Here is a 12,584-nt window from a genome sequence, read left to right on the forward strand (position 1 = left end):
ATACATTAACAACAATGGGATTAAATCATTATTATTTTAAGATAGGACTTAAATCCATGACCAGCATTCTTGTTAGAGAAGAAGAGGACACAGAGACACATGCATAGAGGAAGGCCATGTAATGATGGAGGCAGAGATTAAAATGGTAATAATATAAAAAGCAAGCACGACCTGGGGCTACAAGAAGCTCAGGATAGACAGGAAATAATTCTCTTTTAAGCCACCAGAGGGAACATGCCTTGACTATGGATTTTTGGCCTTGAGATGCCGAAAAAATACATTTCTATTGTTTTAAGTTATTCACTTCATGAAACTCTCCAGATGCAAAAATAATAACAACCAAATAAAAAACAGGTAAAGAGTAGGGTTGTTTTTTTTTAATGTCGACATTGGCATCTCCAAGTCTCATTGGTATATAAGTACATACAAGACAGAATCTATAAAAAACTGAGGCTGTGGTGATTGCTGTGTAAGTGGTTGCAAGCCAACCTAAAAAGGAATTCACTGCTCTCTACTTGCCTTGGTTCCCTCTTAACTTCAACAGATACTCTTCAAAAGTGACAACTTCTTCTGTATCCTTTCAAGAAAAGAAAGCCGGAACTAGGTTTCAAACTAGTATTGGTCATGTTTTAACTAACATTATTTATAGATTTTAAAATTCCAAGTGTATTTTGATGTAAACAATAACTTTGGTGGTAAATCTACAATAGTAAGGGCTTGGAATGACTTAATTGGACATAGTTCAGGTTAGTTATCAAAAGAAAAATTATTATATTGCTAAAGAACTAGCTTTAGAAAGATAATTTACCTATTTCTGATAAATGAAAGTTTAAATATGATTTCTAAAAACATATTTACATGGAAAATAAATAAAATTTCTTTTAGCCTAGGTTGTATACTATCTTGACATTGGCAATGACTCTAACAAGTATTCATGGTTTTTCTTGGGGTATCAGACCAACATAATTTAAGATTATACTTGAACTATTTCCTGATTTACAAAACTAACCACTTCTTATAAAATGTGGAACCTGAATCAACTCCAAATGGATCAAAACCTCAAAGTAAAAGCAGACACCCTGAAAACATTACAGAAAAATAGGAGAAACTCTAGGGCTCCTTGGCACAGGCTGAACTTTTCTTAATAAAGACCCAGAAACCCAACAAATCAAAGAAAGGTTGGAAAAATGGAACTGCATTAAACTATAGAGCTTCTGCATGGCAAAGCACATAGATAGTAATATCAATAGAAAGCCCACTGACTGGGAGATCTTTACTAGCTATGCAACAGACCCTTAAGGGCCTCATATCTAAAATATATTTAGAACTCAAAACTTAAATCCACCAAAAACAGGTCCTCCTGCACCATTAAAAAGTAGCTAAAGACTTAAAGAGAGACTTCTCTGAAGAGGAAATAAATATGGCCAATAGACCCATGAAGAACTGCTTAACTTCTCTAAAAGAAATGCAAATCAAAACAACATTGAGTAGCTGGGCGCTGGTGGCTCATGCCTGTAATCCTAGCTACTCAGGAGGCTGCGATCTGAGGATTGCGGTTCAAAGCCAGCCCAGGCAGGAAAGTCCATGAGACTCTTATCTCCAATAAACCACTAGAAAACCAGAAGTGGCGCTGTGGCTCAAATGGTAGAGCGCTCACCTTGAGCTGAAGAGCGCAGGGACAGGGCCCAAACCCAGTGTTCAAGCCCCACATGGACCCTCCCTCCCAAAAAAAAAAATTGAGATTCCACTTCAGCCCAGTTAGAATGGCTATAATCAAGAAATGTACTAACAACAAATGCTGAGGGGGATGTGGCCAAAAGGGCATGCTACTGCGCTGTTCAACCACTCTGGAAAGAAGTATGGAGGTTCCTCATAGTTCCATAGAGTTCCCTATGATCCAGCAATCCCAGTTCTAGGCATTTACCCACATGATCACAAACAAGCCTATACTAAAGCTACCAGCACAACTATGTTTATCACAACATTATTTACCATAGCTAAGATATGGAACCAACCAAGATGCCCCTCGGTAGATGAACGAATCAAGAAAATTATATTCATGAAGTCCCTTAAAGATCATCAAAATAATGTGATGTTTATAATTAAATTCTATATGATCAAACGAAGAAAGAATAAAAGAATTGCCTTTCTAGGAAACCAAAAATCTTAGTTTTTTTTCTTTTTTAAACTTAGAGGTTTTCATTGACTATGAGTCAATGAAATTCTTTAAAATGTTTTAGACTGATCAAGTCACCAAATATTCTAAAATTGATAGCAAATTCTTTTATAAATCAAACAACAATTATTTACATTTGAATTTTTTGAAATATGAGATGCTAAACAATTTATAAGTTCATCATCATTAAATGAAGTGGATAGATATATCACAAAAGACAATGTTTTTAACCACTTTAACATACTTAAAATATATAAATTATTAATATTAAGCAGTTATATTACATTTAGAAGAGAATTGTTATTGAGGATTAAACAACACAAAAGTAAATATTAGCAATACTTGATTATGAAGTATTTCTTGAATTCTTGTTTCAGTTGTAGATATTTATCATGTTCTATTCAAAAGTGGGAAGTAAAACTGCAATGAGAGAAATTAATTGAAAAGTTAAAAAAAGGATCTATACATGTACCATATTTTAATACATTTTTTAGAATAGAATTATGATGGTGATGACAAAGAAGAAGAGGTAGGGAAGGCTAATTATGATTTCAGTATGCTTTGTGTACTGTCATGTCTAATTTACAGATGAGTAGACTTGGCATTAAAGCCATAATGAATTGTTCAATATCTTACAATCAATAAGTAATATCACAGAAACTTAAATCCAGATCTTTATTGTTAGAATCATTACACTACTTTGACTTTAACTTGTTGTCTTACTATCCCATGGAATTAGGAATGTGTATGAAAATACTTGAGTGCGATGATTACAATACAAATTTCCTCAAGCATGTTAAATACTACAGAATTTATAAAATTGTAAATAAGTGTTAAAAAAACTTATTGTCTTTACGCAGATTTATAGAGAACAAGGTCATTTTTTAACCCTCTTCATTTTATCTCACAGAATACTGCAGTGAGCCGGTAGTCCACACACTGGTAGAGGAATCCAGTATAGAAATATACATGAGATCTAAATTCTATAAAACTTAGTGCTAATCTTTGTGAAGAGGTAGTTTATGCCTAAAATCACAGAGCTTAGTCTAGCAGAGGGGATAAATGTTAAACTAATTATTACATAACTAATAATTACACAATCACAAAGTCTATTCATTGACTATGCCATTTAATGTTCATTTTACCTCATTTTCTCATGAGGAATAATCCTGAGTTTCACAACGCTCTACTTTCTCTTTTCTCATAACTTATGACCTAAATTTCCAGTTTTATTCAAGGCCAAACTTACATCCAGTTCTTCTCTAATAGCTTACAGAGATCTTGGCTATTACTAAATAACTTTACCACATAAGTCTCTTTTTTTTTTTTCAACAATAGTATATGGGTTTCATCTTACAAGAAATTCCTATCACTTATAATGGAGGTCTGAGGTGTTAACTTTAATGGTATTCCAAGGTCAAGTTCTTATTTGGTAAAAGGGAGAACTATACGAATTGGTGAACTTTTCATGGGCAGTGAAAAGGAGGACATCAGATCTAGAACATTCCTTTGATAGTGAAGTTTTTGTTCTGTTTTGTTTTGTGGTGTTTTGTTGTTGTTTTGTTGGTGGTGGTTCTGGTGTTTGAACTCAGGGCTTGGCCACTCGGGACTAAGAGTCTCATGGACTTTATGGGCCTGGGCTGGTTTTGAACTACAATATGAGACCTCAGCTGGATTATAGGCGTGAGCGATGGGTGGCTGGTTTGTTAATTTTTTAAGACTATATCATGGGCCTCAAATACACTAACATTCCAAGGACAACAGATCTTTCTCTATGTCCACAGAATCTAGACACACTTTGAAAACTAGTGAAATGACATTTTTTTTTTTTTTGGTCGGTCGTGGGGCTTGAACTCTGGGCCTGGGCGCTGTCCCTCAGCTCTTCAGCTCAAGGCTAGCGCTCTACCACTTGAGCTACAGCGCCACTTCCGGTTTTCTAGTGGTTTATTGGAGATAGGAGTCTCACGGTCTTTCCTGCCCGGGCTGGCTTTGAATCGCGATCCTCAGATCTCAGCCTCCTGAGTAGCTAGGATTACAGGCGTGAGCCACCAGCGCCCGGCTTGAAATGACATTTTTATCAAGATTTTCAAGCTCCATTTATTTTGTAGCTTCTTTCAAAGTATTAATATTAAAACCATTCTACATATGCTATATTTTTTAAATAATAAGTGATATTTAATGTTTTGATTTATTTTAAGCTTTAGGATACTTACACCATTAAGAATTAATTACATATCTGGTAAGTAATAAAATGGAACAAAGAAGAATATTTTTAAAACATATGTAAATCCTCTTTAAAAATTACAAATTTGCATCTTATAAATTGTTTTACATGCTTATATCTGAAGATTTTAATTTATATTTTGATAGACTTTATATTTTGCCCATAGTAAGTGTTGAAAAAATACATGCCTTTCAGTTTAGGGCTTAGAGAAAAGTTCCATTTTACGTTCTCATCCTGATAGGGATGAGTATTTATCATATTCCATAACAGCTCACAGTTTGTTATACATTAACTGCTCATTCTTTGTGCCAGTAAGACTGTGCTGGAACAGCAAATGAATTTGGTGCATTCATTTAAATGATTCTGCAAACCACAGGCTACCCAGTTGTCTAATGATAAGAGAGCCTCCAAAGCCACCTGATATCTATTATACACCCTTATTTTTTACTTATTTACTTTTTGGACACATGGTCAGTACTGTCAAGATATGGATACTGAGAAAAATGAGAAGGAAAAGTGTACCTCAAACTTAATCATGAAAAGGGGTTTTATTAATTCAAGCTCCCGTGATGATGGGCTAGGTTGGAAGGGGAATGGGATGTAAGGTCTGGAGCGCTTCATCTGCTCCAAGACCAATGCTGGGTTTGGCACTGCTCTCACTCCAGTGAGTTTCAAAAAAACAAGCAGGTGCTAGCAATCTGAGAGACCACATGCCAGCTACAGCTGCTTCAAACTGATTCAATTACATCTGCCTGAATAGTCCCAGCACATCAAACCACTTGAAGAGATCCATAGGCTTCAAGGAGAAGGTCTATCCTGAGGTAAAACTGTCCCTGAGATAAGCGCTTATGAATCTCCAGGTTTTGAAATACGGGATCATTCCACTGCCTGGTGCAAGAGAAAGATGGGGAAAATTTGATTCACTTTCAGTTTAAAATTAAAAACTGGTTGGAGAGGACACAAAAGGGCCCTTTGAATTTTTATGTTTTAAATTGGACAGTAGCTGTGGTCTTAAGGATACCTTGAAACAGCCCGATTTTGTGAGAACATTTCTCAAATCATTGAGTAAAACACATTTACAGAACATGCTCTTGGGATCTGGACATCGCTCCAAACCTTGTTTGTACAAAAAGGGGCCAAGCAGCTGGGAAATTCTGGAGTAGAGTGTGTCCTCATTAGTTTCCATCTGCCACCAGAACTCAGCTCATGGCAAGTTTGGCTAAGTCCTGGTGTACTCAGGTCCAAATGTGGGTCAGTTTTAATTACACTATACAGAATTCAGTGTGCAGTTTTTAAATCCTTATAATACAGCACAGAGGAATGGGCAGCTCTCCAGCTAATCAATTTTTTAAAAGTACATATATAAAAATTTTAAACCAGGCTAGACAGACAGTGGGTGGAAAAATATCTTATAAATGACTACAATGGTTACTTAAGAAAATTATTAGTGAAACTGGGTCATGAGCTAGTTCTGCTCTAAAAATTCAAAGTGAAAAATAAAGTATTTTCATTGGTAAGATAGAAAACTTATATAAGGTACATAATGCTTCTTGTTCTTTAGTGTGAGTGAGTAATGCCAAGGATGTGGCCAGGTTATAGTAAATAACTACAAGAGTGCTGATTTTCACACTGCAGAGATATTTCCCACTTTGTCATCCACATTCAGCCCCTTTCAGTGTTTATTACTCATGGCAAAGATTGCAGAAAAGAAAAAAATACCTGGTAAAGGTGAAAAAACCAAACTAAGGCCAAAAAGAGAGGGGAAGAAGAAAAGTAAGGAGAGAAGAGGGGAAGAAAAGAGACAGAAGGGGAGGGGAGGGGAAGGGGGGAGGGAAAGTGTCCAAAGTATTGAGGGGCAGACTCTGGGCATGACTTGGCTTTCAGAGCCATCCACACAAATAGTGGCCAGAATCAACCCATCATAATATTCAGAATCTGTCCTGCCCAAAAGCTTCATCAGGTGCGGGAGAGCTAAAACATTAAGCTTTCAAGGATAACTGTCAGTTTTGTTTTGTTTTTTTTAAAGGAGTAATGATGTAAGCAGCCAATGTTGGACATTTATGAAATAACACAATGTACTGTTGTTGAATGCATAAAATATCCATTGGTTCAGCCCTAATGATAAAATAAAATGAAACACAACCATAAATGGTCAACGTACCTTAAATGTTCAAAGTATATTTAGGTTTTTGACTGAGTTATTATGAAGTCTATCCATTTAATAGCAGTATATAATACTAGGTTCAGATGCTAGTATTTAATATTTAGTAGCTGTGTGACTTTGAATGAGCAGTTAATTCTATATGGAATTATATATTATCACATGTAAAATGGAGAAAAGAACATCTGTCTGATTGTAAGAATATATAATATGATAGATTTCCTTATGAGAAGAAATGAGACTGTGACAAGAGTTGACAGAGGGAAGGCATTCTAAAGAGAGGCAAGGACAAGCTGTCCATCTATATAAGTCAAAGGCCAGGAGCAGATCCTTTCCTCAGTCTGCATTGGTGGAAGTTTGCCTAGAAGGAAGTTTTGTATTGGAGGAAATCAGGACATTTTACCACATTAATTTCTTTTTCAAGAAACAAGAAAAAGAAAAACTACACAGCTAGGTACTCACAACAGCTAAGCTTACTAAATCTCGGACTACTTAGATTGCAACAACCTTTCTAACAGTACTACTTTTAGTTCATTAGGATGCCATTCGCAAGTAGGAATTATTTTTCATTGCTTTCATGATGGGTTTGAAGAGCTCCTACTTTTCAGATGAGTGCCAGTGGCTCATGCCTGTAATCTTAACTACTCAGAAGGCTGAAGACTGGGGATTCTGGTTCAAAGCCAGCCAAGGCAAGAAAGTCTGTGAGACTCTTATCTCCAATAAAAGACTAATAAAAGGTCAAAAGTGGCACTGTGGCTCAAGTGGTAGAGCACTAGCCTTGAGCAAAAGCAGCTCAGGACCAGTGCCCAAACCCTGAGTTTAAGCCCCATGACTGGGGGTGGGGGGTAAACAAAACAAACAAACAATATAAAAGAGCTTCTAGTTTTCAAAACAGGAGTGGGAGTTGTTGGGTTTGTAGAAACAAGGCATCCATCACAAGCCACACTTCAATAATTAAGAGATATTAAAGCAAATGTGACTATCCCTTAAGATTTTCTTAATTTAGTAAGCAGTTAGAAATTGTGAGTCATGCTGAACTGATAATACTTTCTAGCTAGCCTCAGATTCATATACTTCCAAAATTAATTGTATATTAATGAGTGAATCACATACTTACTTCAGATTCCTATACTACCCATCACAACAGCTTCATATTTTAACAAGAGAGAAAAAACATAAGTAGGGAAAAGTACTATCTACTGTATATCAAATAAGGTATTTCCATACTTAATTCATGCCCAATCTCACATTCATCATTAAAAACTGAGACATTGCTATTACCACCATATTGTAGAAGTAAACACTTTAAGCTTAGTAAGCTTAGGCAACTTGGTCAGATAACACAGATACTGAATTATGGAGCTGAAATGTCAGTGCAGGTCAGTTAGAATCCAAAAGTCCTAAATTCAAACAAAAGCAAGAGATTTAGAGTGCAGATGTCCATAACCATCATTGATTCCAAGATGCTAATTTATTCAAGGTATTCACAGACTCCTTTAAAACATCTGAACTCATGTAAATAGTAGATGCTTTCTTGCTGAATATGACCCATCTAATTCTCTTTATGATGTAATGAAGGCTAGTCTAAAGTTAAATAGGAGAGATCACATTGTAAGAACACCTGATAAAAACAATTAGCATATAACCAAGCAGTTCCTCTTCTGAATATATAACTTAAAAACAGGTTCTCAAAGAGATATTTGTGCATTTTGATTCATAGCAGAGTTTGGCACTACCAAAATATGAAGTACTCCAAGTGTCCATTGATGAATAAATGGATAAACAACATGATATCATGCAATATATATATATATATACTGTCATCTTTTAGCCTTAATATAAGGAAACTGATATGTACCATAACATGGGTGGGTGAATGCTGAGGACATTAGCAAACTTAAATAAGTCAAACTCTAATGTAACTAAGAGAAGACAAAATCATCAAGACAGAAAGCAGAATAATAGGTGTCAGGAGCTGGAGGGAGGTCTGGGGAATTATTTTGTCATGTGTATAATGTTTCGGTTTTATAAGAAGAAAGAATGATGCAATTGAATAGTTATGATGGCAGTATAAGCATTATAAGCATATTGAACTATATGTCTAAAAAAGGATAAGTATGTGTTTTATCAAAAAAAGTTGGGAAATGGTAAAAAGTGCACATGAGGGTCATCTTGATTCAGCATATGGATTTGTGAATTAAAATTTATCTTTTAAAAGGGATGGGTGAGGTTGAAAGAAATGGAGGGGAATTATGAAAAGGGTAACACTGATCAAGACTCATAGTACTCATAATCTGGCATATTGAATTGACTCCCTTCTTTGTAAGTACTTGAAGATAATACGTGTGTGTGTGTGTGTGTGTGTGTGTGTGTGTGTGTGTGCGCGCTCGCGCGCAGGACTGTAGGTATGGCCCCAATATGTATAAGTGTATCGGTATATATAGGTATGTGTTTATAAATATATACTTAATTATATATATATACATATATATATATGTATATATATATATATATATATATATGACTACAAGTGTGGCTCAAGTAGTAGGGTACTTGCCTAGCAAGTACAAGCCCCTGAGTGCAAACCGCTCTCACATTTTATTTAAGTTTCCTTTAAAGCTTTGAAAACATCAGTAACTTAGGTTGAATATCTGAGACAATCTATGTGATAAAGCACAGGACTAGAACCCTGCTCCCAGGCAATTAGATCATCTCTCTTCAGTGTATCTGCACTGAAATGTAGTTGTAACTTTGGTAGCTGAGGTGATGATAAAAAGAACCTAAAATTAACTGAGTATTAGCTCCCTGACAACCAAGAATCTATGTTACCTAGATCTCAACACAATGAAATATGGGCTAGATACTATATTTTGTCCAGTTTGTAAATGAAAAACAAAGGAAAAGAGACTTGAGTAAGTCCATACTAATAATAAGTAGTCAAGCCAAAAGAATAATGTTAATATCTGGTTGTATTTCTCTAACTTGTATAATACTTGAAGACAAGGACTTCATTTTACTCATTTAGCCTATCATTCTATATAGAGATACTAACATTCATTTACCTTGTAGAACAACAAAAACTAAACAAGGAAGGGAGAAAGGGATAGGAGAGAAAAAAATAGAGAAATTATATTTAGGTATTTTATGTTCTCATCAATTATTGATTTTCTTCCTTTACTTCTTTAACCCTGAAATCATAGGAACCTTGAAATTATGCCAAGGATGTGATAATTTCTCTTTGAGGTTGAAACAGTAATTCCTGGTTCAGACCACTGAAGCAGCTGCTAATATCAGTCTGCCTTAATACTTAATATTCTAGCTAATACATATTCTTGGCTCACCTCTTAATTTCTAATCATGAAATTAACAGAAGGATATAGTTTAATCTATCACACTAACACTCACACAACAAAAAATTTTATATCTATGCTACTGGCATCTTACCCACTAGAATAGTTATGGTACTTTGACCCCTTACATTTCAAAGTTTCTTCCAAATGTAAAAGTACCCACGAATATAGTCAACCAGTTGTACCCAAATCTGAGAAGCTTAAACAAAATCTTCTGATGTAGTAGAGATTGGCTTCTTTTTCAACTGGTAGTGTTTCCTTCCACACAAAATGTAACTTTAGAAGGGCCTATGTAAAGCAAGTCTTAAAGGTACTAGTTGCACTTTACCTTTTTTATGTATTTACAGTTGGGACTTAGTTATAGAAGCTCTGTGTGTGTGTGTGTGTGTGTGTGTGTGTGTGTGTGTGTGTGTGTGTGTGTGTTGTGTATGTGTATCAAACACAGGAGTCATTCCTTCTGCTTAGTAAAACAGTTACAAATTGTTAATGTTCTGATAATACCTGATCCAAAAAGTCAACAGACATTTTATTTTTGAGTTTTTAGTGAGGTAGAGAGGGGAAAACAGCACAGTGAGTGCTAGGGAGGTTATGGCATTAATCATATAGCAGAGAACATTTGTTTATCTTGATGCTGCAAAGAGTTTCCAAGGTTACATGTAACTTAACTGTTAATGCTTCAGCCTGTGAATAATGGAGATAGTATATATTATATATTTTTTACATATATACGTATATATATATATATGTCATGGGGCTTGAACTCTGGGCCTTGACACTGCCCCTGAGCTCTTCAACTCAAGGCTAGCACTATACCACTTGAGCCACAATGCCACTTTCTTGCTTTTCCTGTTTATGTGGTGCTGAGGAATCGAACCCAGGGCCTCATGCATGCAAGGCAAGCACTCTACCACTGACCCACCTTCCCAGCCCCTAATTTCTCATTTTAAGAACAAGATTTAACAGAATTGTCATTTCTACCAAACCAAGAATATAAGAACCAAGAACCATCAAGCCTCATCCAAAATGTATAAGCTATAAGTTTCTAGGCCACTGTCCTTCTATTTTTAATATAACACTAAAATTATTTATTCCTATTTCCATTCAACATTTAGGCATAAGGCATTGTGTTAAGGGACTACTGGCAAATTATTTACTTTACTGTCTATATTTCCCATTCTCAAAGAGGTTAGTTCAATTCATATCATGATGAGTTCTTTCAAAAGGATAAATTTCATAAAGGCAGCTCCAACACTTAGTACTTGTGTTACCAAATACTCATGGAAACAACTTAGCAGTTTTTAATTACACAAGAGAGAATAATGCAAGTCATTTGAGCAAGTTTTGAATATCAGGAATTTTGGAGACTACTAAATTGATCAATTAAATACCTCATATCAAATGCAGCAATGATGCTCACGAGACACTGTGTTGGAAATGAATTGTACAACTTGTGGGGAGGGGAATAAGGAGGAATAAACAGGAGAAAATGAGAGAGGAGGTAACAATGTTTAAAAAGAAACGTTCTTACCAGGTGCACGTGGCTCACACCTGTAATCCTAGCTACTCAGGAGGCTGAGATCTGATTATTGTGGTTCAAAGTCAGCCCGGGCAGGAAAGTCAGTGAGACTCTTATCTCCAATAAACTAGAAAAACCAGAAGTGGCGCTGTGGCTCAAGTGGTAGAGCGCTCGCCTTGAGCTGAAGTGCACAGGCAGTGCCAAGCCCAGTGTTCCAAGCCCCACTACCAACAAAAAGAAGGAAAGAAAGAAAGAGAGAAAGGAAGAGAGAAAGGGAGGAAAGGAGAAAGAGAGAAAGAGAGAAAGAGAGAAAGAGAGAAAGAAAGAAAGAAAGAAAGAAAGAAAGAAAGAAAGAAAGAAAGAAAGAAAGAAAGAAAGAAAGAAAGAAAGAAGAAAAGAAGGAGAAAGAAAGAAAGAGGAAGGAAGGAAGGAAGGAAGGAAGGAAGGAAGGAAGGAAGGAAGGAAGGAAGGAAGGAAAGAAGGAAGGAAGGAAGGAAGGAAGGAAAGAAGGAAGGAAGGAAGGAAGGAAGTAAAAGGGAAGAGGAAAGAAATGTTCTCATTACCTTACTTATGTAACTATAACCCCTCCCCCCAAAGTTCATCACCTTTACAATGAAGATATAAGAAAAAGAAAATAAGTGTAGCTTATTGTGTGATATTTGCAGATTTTTAAGTAAGGTACAGTCTATAATAACTGTCAGAGCATATAGAAACCCTTAACCAAAAGAGTAACACTTTAAAAAATAATACCAAGTATCTAGCATTTTATTAAAGACTATGTTGCAGTCTTAAAATCTGCATCTGGATTTTAACATATCTTCAAGGATAACTATTTAATATTCACCTTTTTTCACTAGTACTTCTACCTTAACTATGACAGAGATGCATACACAAATCAAGAAATCATCTTAAAATGTACCCTTAAATTTTCTGAATATGCCCCATGTGTCCACTAATAGCCAAATGCTTTCAAATCTGTTCAGCTAAATGGATCAATAACTATATCCAGCCTCACATAGTGGGGCTGCCAACATGGTAAAATTGAGCCAAATACAAAATGTCTCTACCAGGACAGAAATGACTGTCAAGACAGTTATCTGGAGAGATCTACTCTCGCAGGTATCCTTTGAAAAAGTCAATATACACATTATCCAGGA

The 12,584-nt window shown here is 35.7% G+C and overlaps 1 protein-coding gene across 1 annotated transcript in view; it reads right to left on the reverse strand.

The window, feature by feature from the left end:
• Nucleotides 1-12,584, reverse strand: part of Zbtb20 (zinc finger and BTB domain containing 20) — a 699,482-nt gene that overhangs the window by 522,709 nt on the left and 164,189 nt on the right. The window lies entirely within an intron of this gene.

The sequence above is a fragment of the Dipodomys spectabilis genome, unplaced genomic scaffold (assembly GCF_019054845.1).
Source record: "Dipodomys spectabilis isolate Male_0828 unplaced genomic scaffold, ASM1905484v1 ptg000017l, whole genome shotgun sequence".
Taxonomy (NCBI): Eukaryota; Metazoa; Chordata; class Mammalia; order Rodentia; family Heteromyidae; genus Dipodomys; species Dipodomys spectabilis.